Source organism: Chlorocebus sabaeus, chromosome 7 (assembly GCF_047675955.1).
Source record: "Chlorocebus sabaeus isolate Y175 chromosome 7, mChlSab1.0.hap1, whole genome shotgun sequence".
NCBI lineage: Eukaryota > Metazoa > Chordata > Mammalia > Primates > Cercopithecidae > Chlorocebus > Chlorocebus sabaeus.
In genome coordinates, this window is record NC_132910.1 from 125059044 (window position 1) to 125073634 (window position 14591).

At 36.0% G+C, this 14591-nt stretch overlaps 1 long non-coding RNA gene across 1 annotated transcript in view; it reads left to right on the forward strand.

Moving 5' to 3' along the window:
* LOC103236550 (uncharacterized) overlaps nt 1-14313 on the forward strand; it is a 28829-nt gene extending 14516 nt beyond the window's left edge. The window contains exons 3-5 of the long non-coding RNA XR_005238862.2: nt 6605-6858; nt 13308-13534; nt 14123-14313. This is a non-coding gene — a long non-coding RNA (uncharacterized lncRNA). The remainder of the gene's footprint in view (nt 1-6604; nt 6859-13307; nt 13535-14122) is intronic.
* The last annotated feature ends 278 nt before the right edge of the window (nt 14314-14591 follow it).

Sequence of the window (14591 nt, forward strand, 5' to 3'; positions counted from 1 at the left end):
ATCAAAGAATCGTAGATCAATGAACAATTAATACTTGAAGGGATTTTAGAGGCAATTATTGTGTTAAAATTTTTTCATCTTAGACATAGTGGAAGATAAATTTCCAAGAGATTTAATAATTTTGCAAATGCCACCAAACAAGTTGGTTATAGAAGTGGGACTAAAAGATAAATTCCTTTTTTTTATGCTACTAGCACATGAGAAATCCTGAGTTTTTGTTCCTTGTTCTTTGGTGATGGTGGGTTCAGTCATCTCAGATAATCTCAAAAGGGAATTTTGGACAAGGTAACCCCCAGCATCCCTTCCAGCTCTGATAGTCTACTACCATCAGATAGGCTCAGGAGAAATGTGACTTTCTGAAGAATGGATTTGTAAGCACTGAGAACGTTTAAGATCCCTGAGAGAAAAAATGATGACAGGGATCAGGATATCAATGATTAAGCTTTGTGCTACCTCTTGATATGTGGTGTGGAAGAAAGAAGAGAAACCACAAAGGACACCCACAAAGAAATGGGTATCGAAGCAGAAGAATAGGAAAAGGCCTGGGACAGAGACAAGAGGAGGGGCTGAAGAAGGACTGATTAAATGTGGCAAATGCCACAGACGTCAAGGCGTATGGGAATTGAGAATTGGCAATGGGATTTGATAATGAGATTGGACAAGAAGAGTCTTTGTATTAAAAGATTTAAAGTACATTGATTAAAGTAAATTATCTATTAAAAGATGGATACAAAAGAGAAAATATTGAATGTAGGTAGTTCGAAGATAAATAAGAATAAGAGATAAGGTGTATAGAATTGTGCAGGCTATAAGAACAATTACAGGCAGAGGAGAAGAAAAGCAAGAGATTGAAGATTTGTGAAGAAGGATTTGTCTGATGGCATGAAGTTCCAGAAGAGTTGGAAGGTGGGGAATACCCTTAACACAGCTAGAGAGGCTGATTCAGGCAAGGGGAAGGTGGGCACCTCTTCCTCTGGAAAAGGAGTAAAGGAAGAGTAGGCACCTGAAAATACAGAGATATTTAGAGTTCTGTGGATGCATAGCTGGTTTGAGGTGGAGGAAAGAGTATACGAAGGATTTTGTGACAAGGAATTTGTCTTCTTAGTCATTATGGTGGCAAGACCCAGGCTGAGTGATGAGACTGAGTAGCTAAGGACTGAGCAAAAAGATCCAAGCAGGGGCTGGAGGGAGAGATCCACAGAGGGTTAATAAAAGAAGGGGGAGCTGCTGTAAAGTTAGGTAGAAAATGTTTCAGTGCTTCTCTGATGCATAATTGTGTGACTTTTATTTTAATGTTTGGAGGCTGAGGGTGGAACTGTAGAAAGTAGGTTTCCCAGGGCTAGGGATTAGCAGAACTGAAAATTAAAGGATGGAAGCTGCCAGGGACTCCAAACAACTTAAAGTTGCTGATCATGTGTCTCAGGCTGAACAGTGAGGTGATGAAGTGGTAAAGGTACTAATGAGCTTGATAAAGTGGTGGGATTAAGGGGCTGGCCCTCACACTAGGGGAGGAGCAAGATCAGTAACATGAGGGAATGGGAAATGCTAGGTCAGAAAGTCATGGCTAGATAGAAAAATCATTGAGTGAAAAGAGGACGCAGAGAGAATGGCTTATGAAATAACAGATCCCTGACCTTGTGGAGCTCACATGCCATCAGAAAAACCATCAAATAATAATAATAATAAATGAGAAGATTACTTAGCAGTATGAGGAAAAGGGGAGAGGAGAGCAGAGTAAGGGAGATTGGTACTGCCAGGGGAGGGGGACGGGAGGGAAGTTTTCACAGTGGTTGTCGGCCGTCACTGAGGTATGATTTGAGTAAGGATGGATGGAGGTGAAGGTGGTCCAAGGTAAGGGTGTTCTAAGAAGAGCGGGCAGCGTGGAGTGTGTGAGGCACATCAGGGAGGCTGTCCACTACTTTTTGCTACATTGTGTTGCTGGTCTCGTGCCTTCTCTGAGCTGCAGAGCTGCGAAGCTCTGCTTTTATGTTGTGACCAGAGCTTGGAATAGTGCATGCTCTGTCCCGGATCCCTTTCCTCTAGGTAGTAGCAGTACCCACATTGTCATTTTTGTGCCTTACTTCTAAAATAAAAGAGTCTGTATTGCAGGTATTAGGTGTGCAGGTTCCTGGCTGTGAAAAAAATAATAATAATTTTGTGCCTAATCTGATCTTAAGCTAGAGGAGTAGACTCAGAAATGGAGCAAATGAATCTTTATCCTTTTGTGATTTGGGTATTCAGAAGAATAAACTTTTATTTATTAAAATGTTTCACTGAGATCTTAAGTCTTTATTGGACAGTAGGGGTTTAAGATTAATAGAGTCATCCAAAAGATCTCATTAACAAAATACAGTCTTAGTAACTGACATGATAATTCTTCTGAGGAAAAAATACAGCTTTGATGTTAAAATGCCTGTCTGGATAGGCCCTTAGGAATTCACAGATTTTGACGAAGGCTTTGGATTGTGAGGTTATGAAATTGAGGGGTTAAGTCAAGACTGTTAATTTTTTCAGGAGTCAGAGAGGCCTGATCTTGGATCTGAATTATACAAGAGTTAAGAGTAATTGGGAAATTGATTCAAGTCAGCAAATACATTAACAGTGGCTATTTGTTTGCTATGATTATACACATTCTATTATCCATTGCTGACATTCAGAGAGAACTACCTGACATGAAATTTTCCCTTAAGCACAATAATTCTTTGGTAAATGTTTCCTAAGTATCTATAATAATGAAACAAAGAAGATTTACAAAGATCAAAGCAAGCTTGTTAATCAACAATTAATCCCAGGAACAAGTTGTAAAAATACATTCATTACAGCAAAGCCACCTTTACCTTAGAATTCTAACAAATAATTAATTTGAAATAGAGTTTGAGTAAATTTGTATCAAAGACAAAGCCCAGAAGCCAGGGTGTGAGTGATAGTATTACTTGATAAAACTCCCTGGGATTTCTGTAGTCTGTTACATCTTTGTTTATAGGAGCTCAGCTGAGAATGTTTAATTCATCAAAACAAAGTTATCTTTCCAAGATGTTCTTATAAACGCCATTAAGACCACATTGTCTAAGATGAATTCCTGCCCAGACAGACTTGGAAATTGACATGTAATTTTCCAACCCATATTGCTAGTAAAGTTAGAATCTGTTAATGTAATTTCTATTAACTGGTGACTGCTAGGAGATTATAAAGAATTTATGTTCCCAGATAATGTAAGTGCTCACAACTTTTGCAGGGAAATCTCAAATCATACTCATTCACTCTATCATGGTCTAGGCCAGAAGGTTTTCTGTCTTCAATAGCCAATATTCAAGGTAGCAGTTGGTTTTGTTTTTGCTTTCTCTCTTTAATGATGTTTCTCAGCTTAAAATGTGTGACCACACCCCTCCCCCTCCTCCCTTCCCCTTCCCTCCCCTCTCCTTCCCTCCTGTTCCCTCCTCTCTCATACCCTCCTCTTCCCTCCCTTCTCCCCTCCTCTTCCCTCTCCCTTTCTCTTCCTTCCCCTCTCCTCCCCTCATCTTCTTCCCCCTCTCCTCACCTTTCCTCCCCTCTTCTTCCTCCCCCTCTCCTCCCCTCCCCTGTTTTTCCCTTTCCTCCCCTCCCCTCCCTTGCCCTCCCTTCTCTTCTCTTTCAATTCCCAGGGAGGTAGCAAAAACATTGAATTTCTAAACTGTCATCCTAATTGATAGTTTAAAGTCCAAGAGCTTTAATGTGCCACTGTGTTCTTCTGTAACCCTGTTTCTAACATGTTGATACCTTTTTGATGCTCTTAAGAGCTCACGGATGGCTCATATGATTCTTCTATCTGTCAAGTATCACCTTCTGCCAATCTCACTTCACACACCAAGCATCATCTGAGGGAGGAGGTTGAATTTCCTGAATTGAATCAGGAAAAAATTTCTGGTGGAAGATATATATGTATATATGTGTGTGTATATATATGTATGTGTGTGTATATATATGTAAAAGCTAAAAACCAATGGATGAACAGAAGCTGCCCAGGCAATGAAGACAGCTAAGAGTGTTCTGGAAAAGGGGAGAGATGTCAAAATAATTGGAATATGGATCCTATGGATCTTTGTAATACAGTTCAGTATGGACCACAGTGGCACATTAAAGCTGTTGGCTGCATTGTAGTGAATAACCTGGGGTATAAAATGGAGGTAAGCAAGTGCAGTGATAACCCAGGTGAGCAAATAGGATGACTCAGAATAGGGCAGTGGTGCAGGGTGTTGGAAAGAGACACATCTGAAAAATGATTCGGAGGTAAGTTAAATAAAATTTGATTTTTGGCTAAATATGAGAGTGAGGGAGAGAAAAGAGTGAGGGAAAACTCAGGTTTCCAGCTTGAGTAATTGGTTGGAGAGTGATGTTGTTCACTAGGAAAGGGAACACCTAGGGAGAAGCTGGCTGGAAGAAAGGTTAAGATGGTGAGTTCAGTTTTGGACATGTTGAGCTTTAAATGTCCAGCAGCCATCACAGTAGCTGTGCCCAATAGACAAGTATGCATACAAGGCTGGGGCTCAACAGAGAAATCTAGCCTAATGATTTGAGTTTTATTTCCATGGAAGTTGATAAATCACTGGTGGAGTGTGTGCACTGCAAAAAAGAAGGTGGCTTGGACTATACCTTGAGGAAATATTTTCTCTTTCAAAGGTAAGCAGAAGAGGACCTATAAAAAATATCTGAAAGGAAATGAGGTTAGAATTAAGGAAATCAACAGGAAAATGTGTTTGAGGAATGAGTGGATCAACAAGTGGTGAAAATTCCCCACCAGATCTATGAAAAATTTCACCAGTAATCCTGACAATAGCAGTTTCAGTGGCAAGGCAGGGGAGAAAGCTGTATTGCAGTGGGTTGAAGAAGGAGTGGGATAAAAGGGAACAAGGATGACAAAAATGCCAAAAACAAAGATGCCAAAGGCAATTGCAGCAAACAAAAATTTAAAAATAGGACCTTCTTAAAATAAAGAGCTTTGCATAGGAAAAAAAAAAACTATCAATAGAGTAAACAGACAACCAACAAAATGGGAGAAAATATTTGCAAACTATGTGCAAACTATGTGCGTAACAAAATATCCACAATTTATAAGAAACTTAAATCAACAAGCAAAAAACCAAAAACTCCATTAAAAAGTGGTCAAGGGGTATGAACAGACACTTTTCAAAAGAAGACATATGCTGGCCATCAAATATATAAAAAACACTCGACATCACTAATCATTAGAGAAATGCAGATCAAAACCACAGTGAAATACTATCTCACATCAGTCAAAATGGCTATTAATGAAAAGTAAAAAAAAAAAAAAAAAGTAACACGCTGGCAAGGTTGCAAAGAAAAGGGAACACATGTACACTGCTGGTGGGAGTGTAAATTAGTCCAGGCATTGTAGAAGGTAGTCTGGTGCTATCTCAAAGAACCCAAAGCAGAGTTATTATTTGATTTGGCAATCCCATTGCTGGGTATATACCCAAAGGAATATAAATTGTTCTACCATAAAGACACATGCACATGTATGTTCATTGCAGCACTATCCACAATAGCAAACACATAGAACCATCCTAAATGCCCATCAATGATAGACTGGATAAAGAAAATGTGGTATATATACACCATGGAATACTACACAACCATAAAAAAAGAACAAGATCATGTCCTTTGCAGTAACGTGGATGGAGCTGGAGGTCATTATCCTAAGTGAACTAACACAGCAACAGAAAACCAAATACCACATCTTCTCATTTAGAAGTAGGAGCTAAACATTGAGTACACATGGACACAAAGAAGGGAACGACAGACACAGGGGCCTACTTGAGGGTTGAGAGAGGGAGGAGAATAAAGATTGAAAAATCACCTGTAGAGTACTATGCTTATTACTTGGGTGGCAAAATGACCTGTACACTAAACCCCAGTGACACACAGTTTATTTATAGGAGAAATCTGTACATGTACCCCTGAACTTAAAATAAAATAAAAAAATTTTAAAAAGTGAATGAGGGTTAAAATGGACAACTTTTTCAAGAATTTTAGTTGAAGAGAATGAGAAGTGGGAGGATAGCTGGGTAGGAATGTGCAGTAGACAATTTATTTTTTAATATAGGAGAGGCTCAAACATGATACATACTTATGAATCAGTAGGAAATGAATGATTGAAGACATTGAAGTTTTGAAGGAAATGTTCCAATCTTTTATCCTAGAATACATGTGGGTAAAAGTAAATATTGAGAAAGTATACTAAGTATTACAGCAATATTCAGTTTTTATGCCATTTTCATTATCATCAAACATCGCAGAAGATTTAAGTCAGGCATAACATTTATTTTGATGCATCATTTCCTTCATATAGACCTGGTTTAGATTGTATTGTTTGCAAGATGTTTGAAATCAGAACTTTGTGAGCATATTCGTACAGTTGTTACACATTTTCATGGCAAAAGTCTTTTCAACTTTCTGAGTAATACTATTGAGCATTATGGTAAACAGTCAAAGGGTGCAAAACTATGCAAATATCCCATTGTGAGTAGAGTGAAAACGTTTGTGGTATAAATTAAGCAGATGTGTTATACTAATGAGAACAAAATTAGCCTTGACATATTTCTGGCAGGTCTAGAGAAAGAGAAGATATGTTCTCCACCACACACGACGTGTTGCATCAGGGTAACCATGGATGTCATCGTTGAGCCTAGGAAGTGCCAGGAATATGCTCTACTTGGACAAATCCTGCCTCCCAGTGGGACCAGAGTCAAAACCTCAGTGACTTTCCAGGTTGAACCAATTGAGAGATTTTGAAACTATTTTGATCAGACTGGAAAGTTAGGGACCACCATTGAAGAACTTGAGAGGTGACAAATTCCACAGGTATGTGCATTTGGTGAAGACTGGCCACTTTAGTAAACACTAATCAAGCTCTTATACATAGAAGTAGAAACCCCAGAGAACTTCAACTGGATTATCAGACAGAAAAACAAAAACAAAAACAAAAAAAACCAAAAAGGGTTGAATGTTACTTTGATTTTGTCCACACTTTCTTTTCTTTCCCAATGGATAGAGTCATGGAAGTAATTCTAGAAAATAAAATGGAAAATGCAAATGTTTTCTAACCAGATGGCCTAATTTTGGAGTAATTCTAATTAACTGAACATTGGATGAAAGGGACTTGGGCCTCCTGTCTTCTTTAGTAAACTTCAGGGAGGTGGTACTTATAAAATGAACAGACACTTTTCAATGCTGGCCATCAAACATAAAAAATACTTTATATCACTAATCATTACAAAAATGCAGATCAAAACCACAGTGAAATACTATCTCACATCAGTCAGAATGGCTATTTCTCCTTAAATCTACAATTAAAAATATTTTATTTTCCCTAAAATTATATATACTGATTTAATTTGGAAATTCTTATAATGGTATATTTTAGTTATTCTGAGAACATAATTACCTACACTGAGTATCTATATTTTTAAAGAAATGAATATTTCACAAAAGGTATTGGGTAAAATGAGTTGCCATTCCAAGCCTCAGATACACTGGAACATGTTTTCATGCACTACTTTTGATAAAACTGATTTGAATCAGAATAAATTGTCAATAAAGAGAACACAGACTTGTATGGGTTTTATTTTACATATTCTTACATATAAAATGAGAATTTTAAAAATTATTAAAAGGCAAGTCAAATACCTGAATTACTGATTATAATGAATAATTTTTGCAAAGAAGAAATAAGAATGTAAATTTTATTTATTTTTTTTGAGACAGAGTCTTGCTCTGTCACCCACACTGGAGTGCAGTGTCACAGTCTCGGCTCACTGCAACCTCCACCTCCTGGGTTCAAGCAATTCTGTTGCCTCAACCTCTGGAGTAGTTGGAATTACAGGCACCTCCCACCACGCCAGGCCAGTTTTTGTATTTTTAGTAGTAATGGGGTTTCAGCGTGTTAACCAGGCTGATCTCAAACTCCTGACCTTGTGATCCACCCACCTTGGCCTCCCAAAGTGCTGGGATTACAGGTGTGAGCCACTGCACCCAGCCAAGAATGTAAATTTTTAACGTAGAAGAAGGCATCAGCCTGATTCTGAAGAGCATATTGGTATTCACTGATTAGATTAGCAAACTTAACATCAACATTCCAAATCACTACTAAGTTATTTCATTACCAAAGCCTTTCATTATTAACCTTAAAGGCTGAGGTAAAGATTTATAGGACTAAGCGTTTGCTTTAGTCTTTTGGTACATAGTGATGTGATAGAAATTTTTTTTTTTTTTTTTTTTTTTTTTTTTTTTTTTTTTTTGGTGGCAGGGGCAGATAGGCTGCCAGGGTTTTTATGTTGCTTTATTAAAATCATTTGTATACAGCTGAGGCTGGATTTTAAAGCTATAATTCTGGCCCATTTTCCTCTGCAGTTTGAAAGGAAACAAAACAAGACTGAAGTCTCAGCTGAAAATTGCTTTCAGTCTGATCCCTTGGGCCTCGGCCTCCCAAAGTGCTGGGATTACGGGCGTGAGCCCCGGCAGCTGGCCTAGATTCTTTTATATCAGACAATGCGCCTATCACTCATTTGCTCTAGTATTGGCTGATAATAGCCCATATTCTAATAGCCCCTTCCTTTAAAGAATTGCCCTTGGCAGGCTTGGCTCAGTATCTCACGCCTGTAATCCCAGCACTTTGGGAGGCCAAGGTGGGCAGATCACCTGAGTTCAGTAGTTCAAGACCAGCCTGGGCAACATGGGGAAACACTGTCTCCATAAACAATACAAAAACTAAAACAAATTAGCCGCACATGGTGGCCTGCATCTGTGGTCTCAGCTACTTGGGAGGCTGAGGGGGCAGAATCGCTTGAGCCCAGGAGGTCGAGGCTGCATTGAAGCAAGATCATGTCACGGCACACTAGCCTAAGCTACAGAGCTAGACCCTGTCTTAAAAAATAATGATAATAATAATTGCTCTTGGCAAGACCTGCCTACCAGGAAAGCGCCAACCTAACCTCCACCCTGCATGAAAGTATAAAAGGCTGACTCAGCCTCAAGGTCAGTCTACCTCTCTGGTAGAATTTCCTTTCCCAAGGGATCAGACTAAAAGTAATTTTCAACTGAGACTTCCTTCTTGTTTTGTTTCCTTTCCCCTGTATATCCAGCTTTCCTCACCCAATTTTTCCTGAAAGTACTCCCTCAACAAGTCACATAAACCAGAATCTTCATCTCAGTCTTTGTTGGTAGGAAATAAGACCCTATATAAGATGGTAAAGTCCGACCATGTACTAAAGCTGTGTAGTCCAATGTGGTAGTCACGAGTCACCTGCGGCTGTTAAATAAAATAAACTAAGAATTCAGTTTCTCAACCGCACTAGTCACATTTCAAGTGCTAAAGAGTCATATGCAGACATCACAAATATAGAACATTCCACTGTTGCAAAAGCTTCTGTTGGATAGCACTACACTAAAGACTCTGTGCCCTGAAATGTTTCCTGTATTTCTACTCTTCCCCCTTAAACTCTCAAAGAAGGGCATAGCTAGTGCACAAGTGTAGTTTGAGACTTCAACATTCCTCTCTCAGTAATTGATAGAGCAAGTAGATAGAAATCAATAAGGATGGAGAAAACTTGAAAAATGCTATCAACCAATATGACCTAAGATATAGATAGAATATTCAACCACTCATATCAGAATATATCACCTCAAGTACACATGAAATGGTCATCAAAATACACAAATTTTAACAAATGTAAAAGAATGGAAATCATACAAGTATATTCTTTGAAGATAATGAAATAAAAAATGGAAAATAATCTGGAATATCTTCACAATTTGAAAGTTGAACAAGGCACTTCTAAAATATTTCATGGTTCAAATAGAAAGAAAAATTAAAAAGTATTCTGAATTGAATGACAATGCAAGCACATTATGTGGGGTGCAGCTATAGCTACACTTAAAGGAAAACTCATAGCAGTAAGGGATATTTTAGAAAGGAACAAATTCCTTATATCAATGATATAAGTTTTGCCTTAAGAAAGAAAGGAGTAATTTAATTCAAAACAAGCAGAAGGAGACAATAAAGATTAAAAATAAAGAGGATAAGTTAATTAAATTAAAATCAGAAAAACACTAGAAAAAAATGAGTGAAACCAAAAACTAGTTCTTTACAAAAATCAATGCAATTTATAGACAACTTTATGTCATAAATTGAAAACCTTTAGATAAATAGGCAAGTTCCTTAAAGGACACACACTGCCAATGCTCACTCAAAGAGAAATAGATAACTTTAATTGTCCTATACCTATTAAAGAAATTGAATTTGTGGTTAAAACCTTCCAGCAAAAAAATTCTGTGGTTCACTAATAAATTCTACTTAACATTTAAGGAAGAAATAATGCTAATTCTATGCAAGCTCTTACGGAAAATTAAAAAGGAAGAGGACAGGCATAGAGGCTCATGCTTGTAATCCCAGCACCTTGAGAGGTCAAGATGGGAGGACTGCTTTAGCCCAAGTGTTTGAGACCAGGCTGGGCAACATAGAAAGACTCCTGTGTCTATTAGAAAAAAAATAATTAGTGGGCATGATGGTATGTGCCTGTGGTCCCAGCTACTTGGGAGACTGAAATGGGAGGATGACTTGAGTCTGGGAGGGGAGGCTGTGGTGAGCCATGATTATGCCACTGCACTTCAGCGTATGTGACAGAGTGAGACCTAGTCTCAAAAAAAAAAAAAAAAAAAAAAAAAGGAAGGAAGAGAAGGAGGGAGGGAGGAAAATGGAAAAGAGGAAACTTTATCACTCATTCAATTAGGCTGGCATTACTGTATACCCAAACTAGCCAAAGTCATTATAAGAAAACTGCATATCAAAACCCTACATTTACATTGACAGTATAACCCTCCACTAAACATTAGCAAATTGAGTGTAGAAATATGTAAAAATGATAATATATCATGACCAAATTCAGTTTATTCTAGAAATGCAAGTTTGGTTTGAAGTTTGAAAATGAATTGATATTATTCAACGTATCATTCAACATAAAATACTAAAAAAGAAAAGCCATACAATCATCTCAACAGATGCAGTAAAAGTAATTGACATAATTAAGTATTCATTCATGATATAAGCTCTCAATAAAGTAAGAATAAGCAGAAACTTCCTTACTATGATAGAGGGCATCTTTGAAAAACATTCAGTTGCCATCACATTTAATAGTGAAAGACTCTTCCCTTAAGACTGGGACTAACACAAAGCTGTTGGCTGTCACCTCTCCTATTCATCATTGTCCTAGTCAATTCAATAAGGGAATAAAATAAAATAAAATAAAATAAAATAAAATAAAATAAAATAAAATAAAATAAAATAAAATAAAAAGCATTCAGACTGGAAATGAAGTTGTCTTCATAAGTTACGTGATTGTGTCTGTAGAAAATTCCAAAGAATGTACAAAAAATGACTAAAACTATAAAGTGAGGTTAGCAAGTTTACAGAACACAAGATTAATATAAAAATCAACTGCATGTTCATATATAAAAAATCACTAGCAATGAATAATTGAAAACTGAAATAATAAAAGTTCTATTATGTCTGTGGTCTGTATGTAGAAAACTAAAAATATTACTAATGAAATGTATCAAAGAAGACCTAAATGAATGGAGAGATATATTGTGTTCTTATGTTAGGATATTTAATATTATTAATGTATCAATTCTCCCTGAGTTGATTTATAGATTCTATGCAATCCCAATAAAAATTTTAGCAGAATTTTAAATAGAAATTTACAAAGTGATTCTAAAATTTATATGGAGAGGCAAAGGAACTAGACGAGCCAAAATAATTTTGAGGTTGTTCAAAGTTTGAAAACTCACATTACCTGATTTAAAAATTTGTTATAAAGCTATGGTAATATTTTGGCCAAAAGACAGACATAAAAATCAATGGAACAGATCAGAGAATCTAGAAATATACCCAGCTCTATATGGTCAATTAATTTTCCTTTGGTCAATTAACTTTTTGACAAAGTTGCCAATCTAATTGAACAAAGAAAGACTATTCTTTTAAAAAGTGATACTGGAAAAACTGGACAAATTCATGAGATAAAGAACCTTGATCCATACCTGACACCATACAGAAAGATTAACTAAAATGGTTGATTTACCTCAGTGTAAACATAAAATCTATACTACTTCTAGAAGAGAAATTCGAAAATCTTTGTGATCTTGTGTTAAACAAAATTTTCGTGGCTATGACAGCAAAAGTAGGATGCATAAAAGAAAAGAAGTATATAAATTGGACTTTACCAAAATTGTACACTTTTATTCTTCAAAATAAACTATCAAAAAAACTAAAAGACAAGCATTTGTGAAACACATATCTCGTAAAAGATTTTTATTCAGAATATCTTACATCCACCCAAAACTCAATAATGAGAAACCAATCAAGTCGATTAAAATAGGGACAACATATTTGAATAGATACTTCACTAAGTACATTACTTCACAAAGATATTCAAGATCATTCATCATTAGTAACATTTAAATTAAAGCAACAGGAACTATCATTGGGTACTCAATAAAATGACTACATTATAAAGAAGAAAACAAAAATCTGACCATACCAAGTACTGGTGAGAATATAGAATAACCGAAACTCATTCATTGCTGGCAATATGCAAAGTGGTAGAGATAGTTTGGAATATAGTTTGTCAATTTCTTAAAAAATTAAATTTATACTTCTATGACCCAGCAGTAAGTCTCATTCCTAGGGATTTACCCAATTAAAATGAAGACTTACGCTCCTGCAAATGCCTGTATAAAAGTGTTTGTAGTGCTTATATTTATAATAGATCAACACTAGAAACAACACCAACTGGTGAATATTTAAAGTGTGGTAAATCTATGCCATGGAATACTACTCAGCAACAAAAAGCAACAAACTACTGATAAATATGACATCACGGCTGCATAACTACATCTCAAATTTATTTTGCTGAGTGAAACAAGCCAATTTTAAAAGGCTACATACTGTATGATATCACTATATGACAATCTAAAAGGCAAAACTACAAGGATGGAAAATAGATCATGAGTTGCCAGGTTTGGGGATGTTGAGAGTGGCTAATTATAGAGTGGCATGAGGGAATTATTTGTGGGGATGGAACTGTTCCATATTTTGATTGTGGTGGTTATGTAACTGTATGTGTTTGTCAAAACTCATAGAAGTATACACCAAGAAGTTTACATATTATTGTATGTAAGTTCTATCTCAATTAAAAATACAGAAAAATTACAGAAGACAGAAAATATTTGAAGAAATGAAATAATTTTTTTTTCAGAATAAAAGACAAGACCCTACAATCAAAAGAATTCACAGATTATAGTCACAAGCTAGATAAGAAGAAAACACTGAACAGAAACATCTCTATACACTGACACATACTTGTGAAATTTAAGATCATCAAAGCCAAGATTGTGCCATTGCACTCCAGCCTGGTCAACAAGAGTGAAACTCCATCTCAAAGAAAAAAATAAAAAAATAAAAAAACGGAAGTATGGGGGTATGGTAAGTAAAAACTATAAAATAGGAGCATATATATAAATTCTAAATGAGTATCTAAATGGGTTAAACTCATCAATAATAATAGACAAGGTAGAATTTGAGGTAAAATATACCTTGAGGGGAGAGATGCTACATATTAATAAAGAATAAATCAAGGAAATGAAATAATCACAAATGAATATGAACTTAATTGCAGAGACTCCAAAAGTATATATAAGGTGGTAGCTGACAAAATTATTAGAAAATGGATCCAATTATAAATGGATTTTAATAATATGAACACAGTAAAATGAATATCAAGTTTCATCCTGAATGGAGGTTTTCTTTTGAGATCAGAAAAAGACAATGATGCCTACTATCACTACTATTTGGCATGAGACTGAATATCATGACCAATGCAGAGATGGGAAAAAGCAGTGAGTCTTTTAAGTAAAAGAAAGGAAGAGACAGCAGAGAGGATGCGATAAGCTACATAGTAAATCTAACAAAATCAACTGCAGGAAATCAAAACTGCAATTTTTAAGTTACATATTCTATATATGGATTGCTGACAGAAAATATAATTATTATTACCTTTTGACTTCCTTCTAGGAGTAAAATCCTGAAGATTGAGATCCTGGTGAACATAAAGTAAATCCTATTCACCTGTGACAGGCCCTGTTGATACTGTTGTCCCATTAATTAGTGACCCCACACTCTCACATGGATACCACTTGGACAGTAATCATGTGATTACCCAAATTCTGATTGCTGAATTTTACGTAATGAAAATATCAATAGAATATCAGATGTAACTCATAATATAATTTACTCTCTTTTTGTAAGCATAGCGAAAAGTATAAAATAAATATCAATTTATTTGAATATTTAAATTTGTTTCTCCTATTGATGTTGTTGATCTGCCCATCCACTTGAAGGAGGCAGGAATCATCACTGTAGTATTCAAACCATGAACGTTATAGTGGTTTACAAGAATTAGGAATGAAAAGAAAAGAAAATATGTCCAAAACAAAGAGAAAATGAGAGGAGATATACCCTTGGATGTACACCATCTTAATAT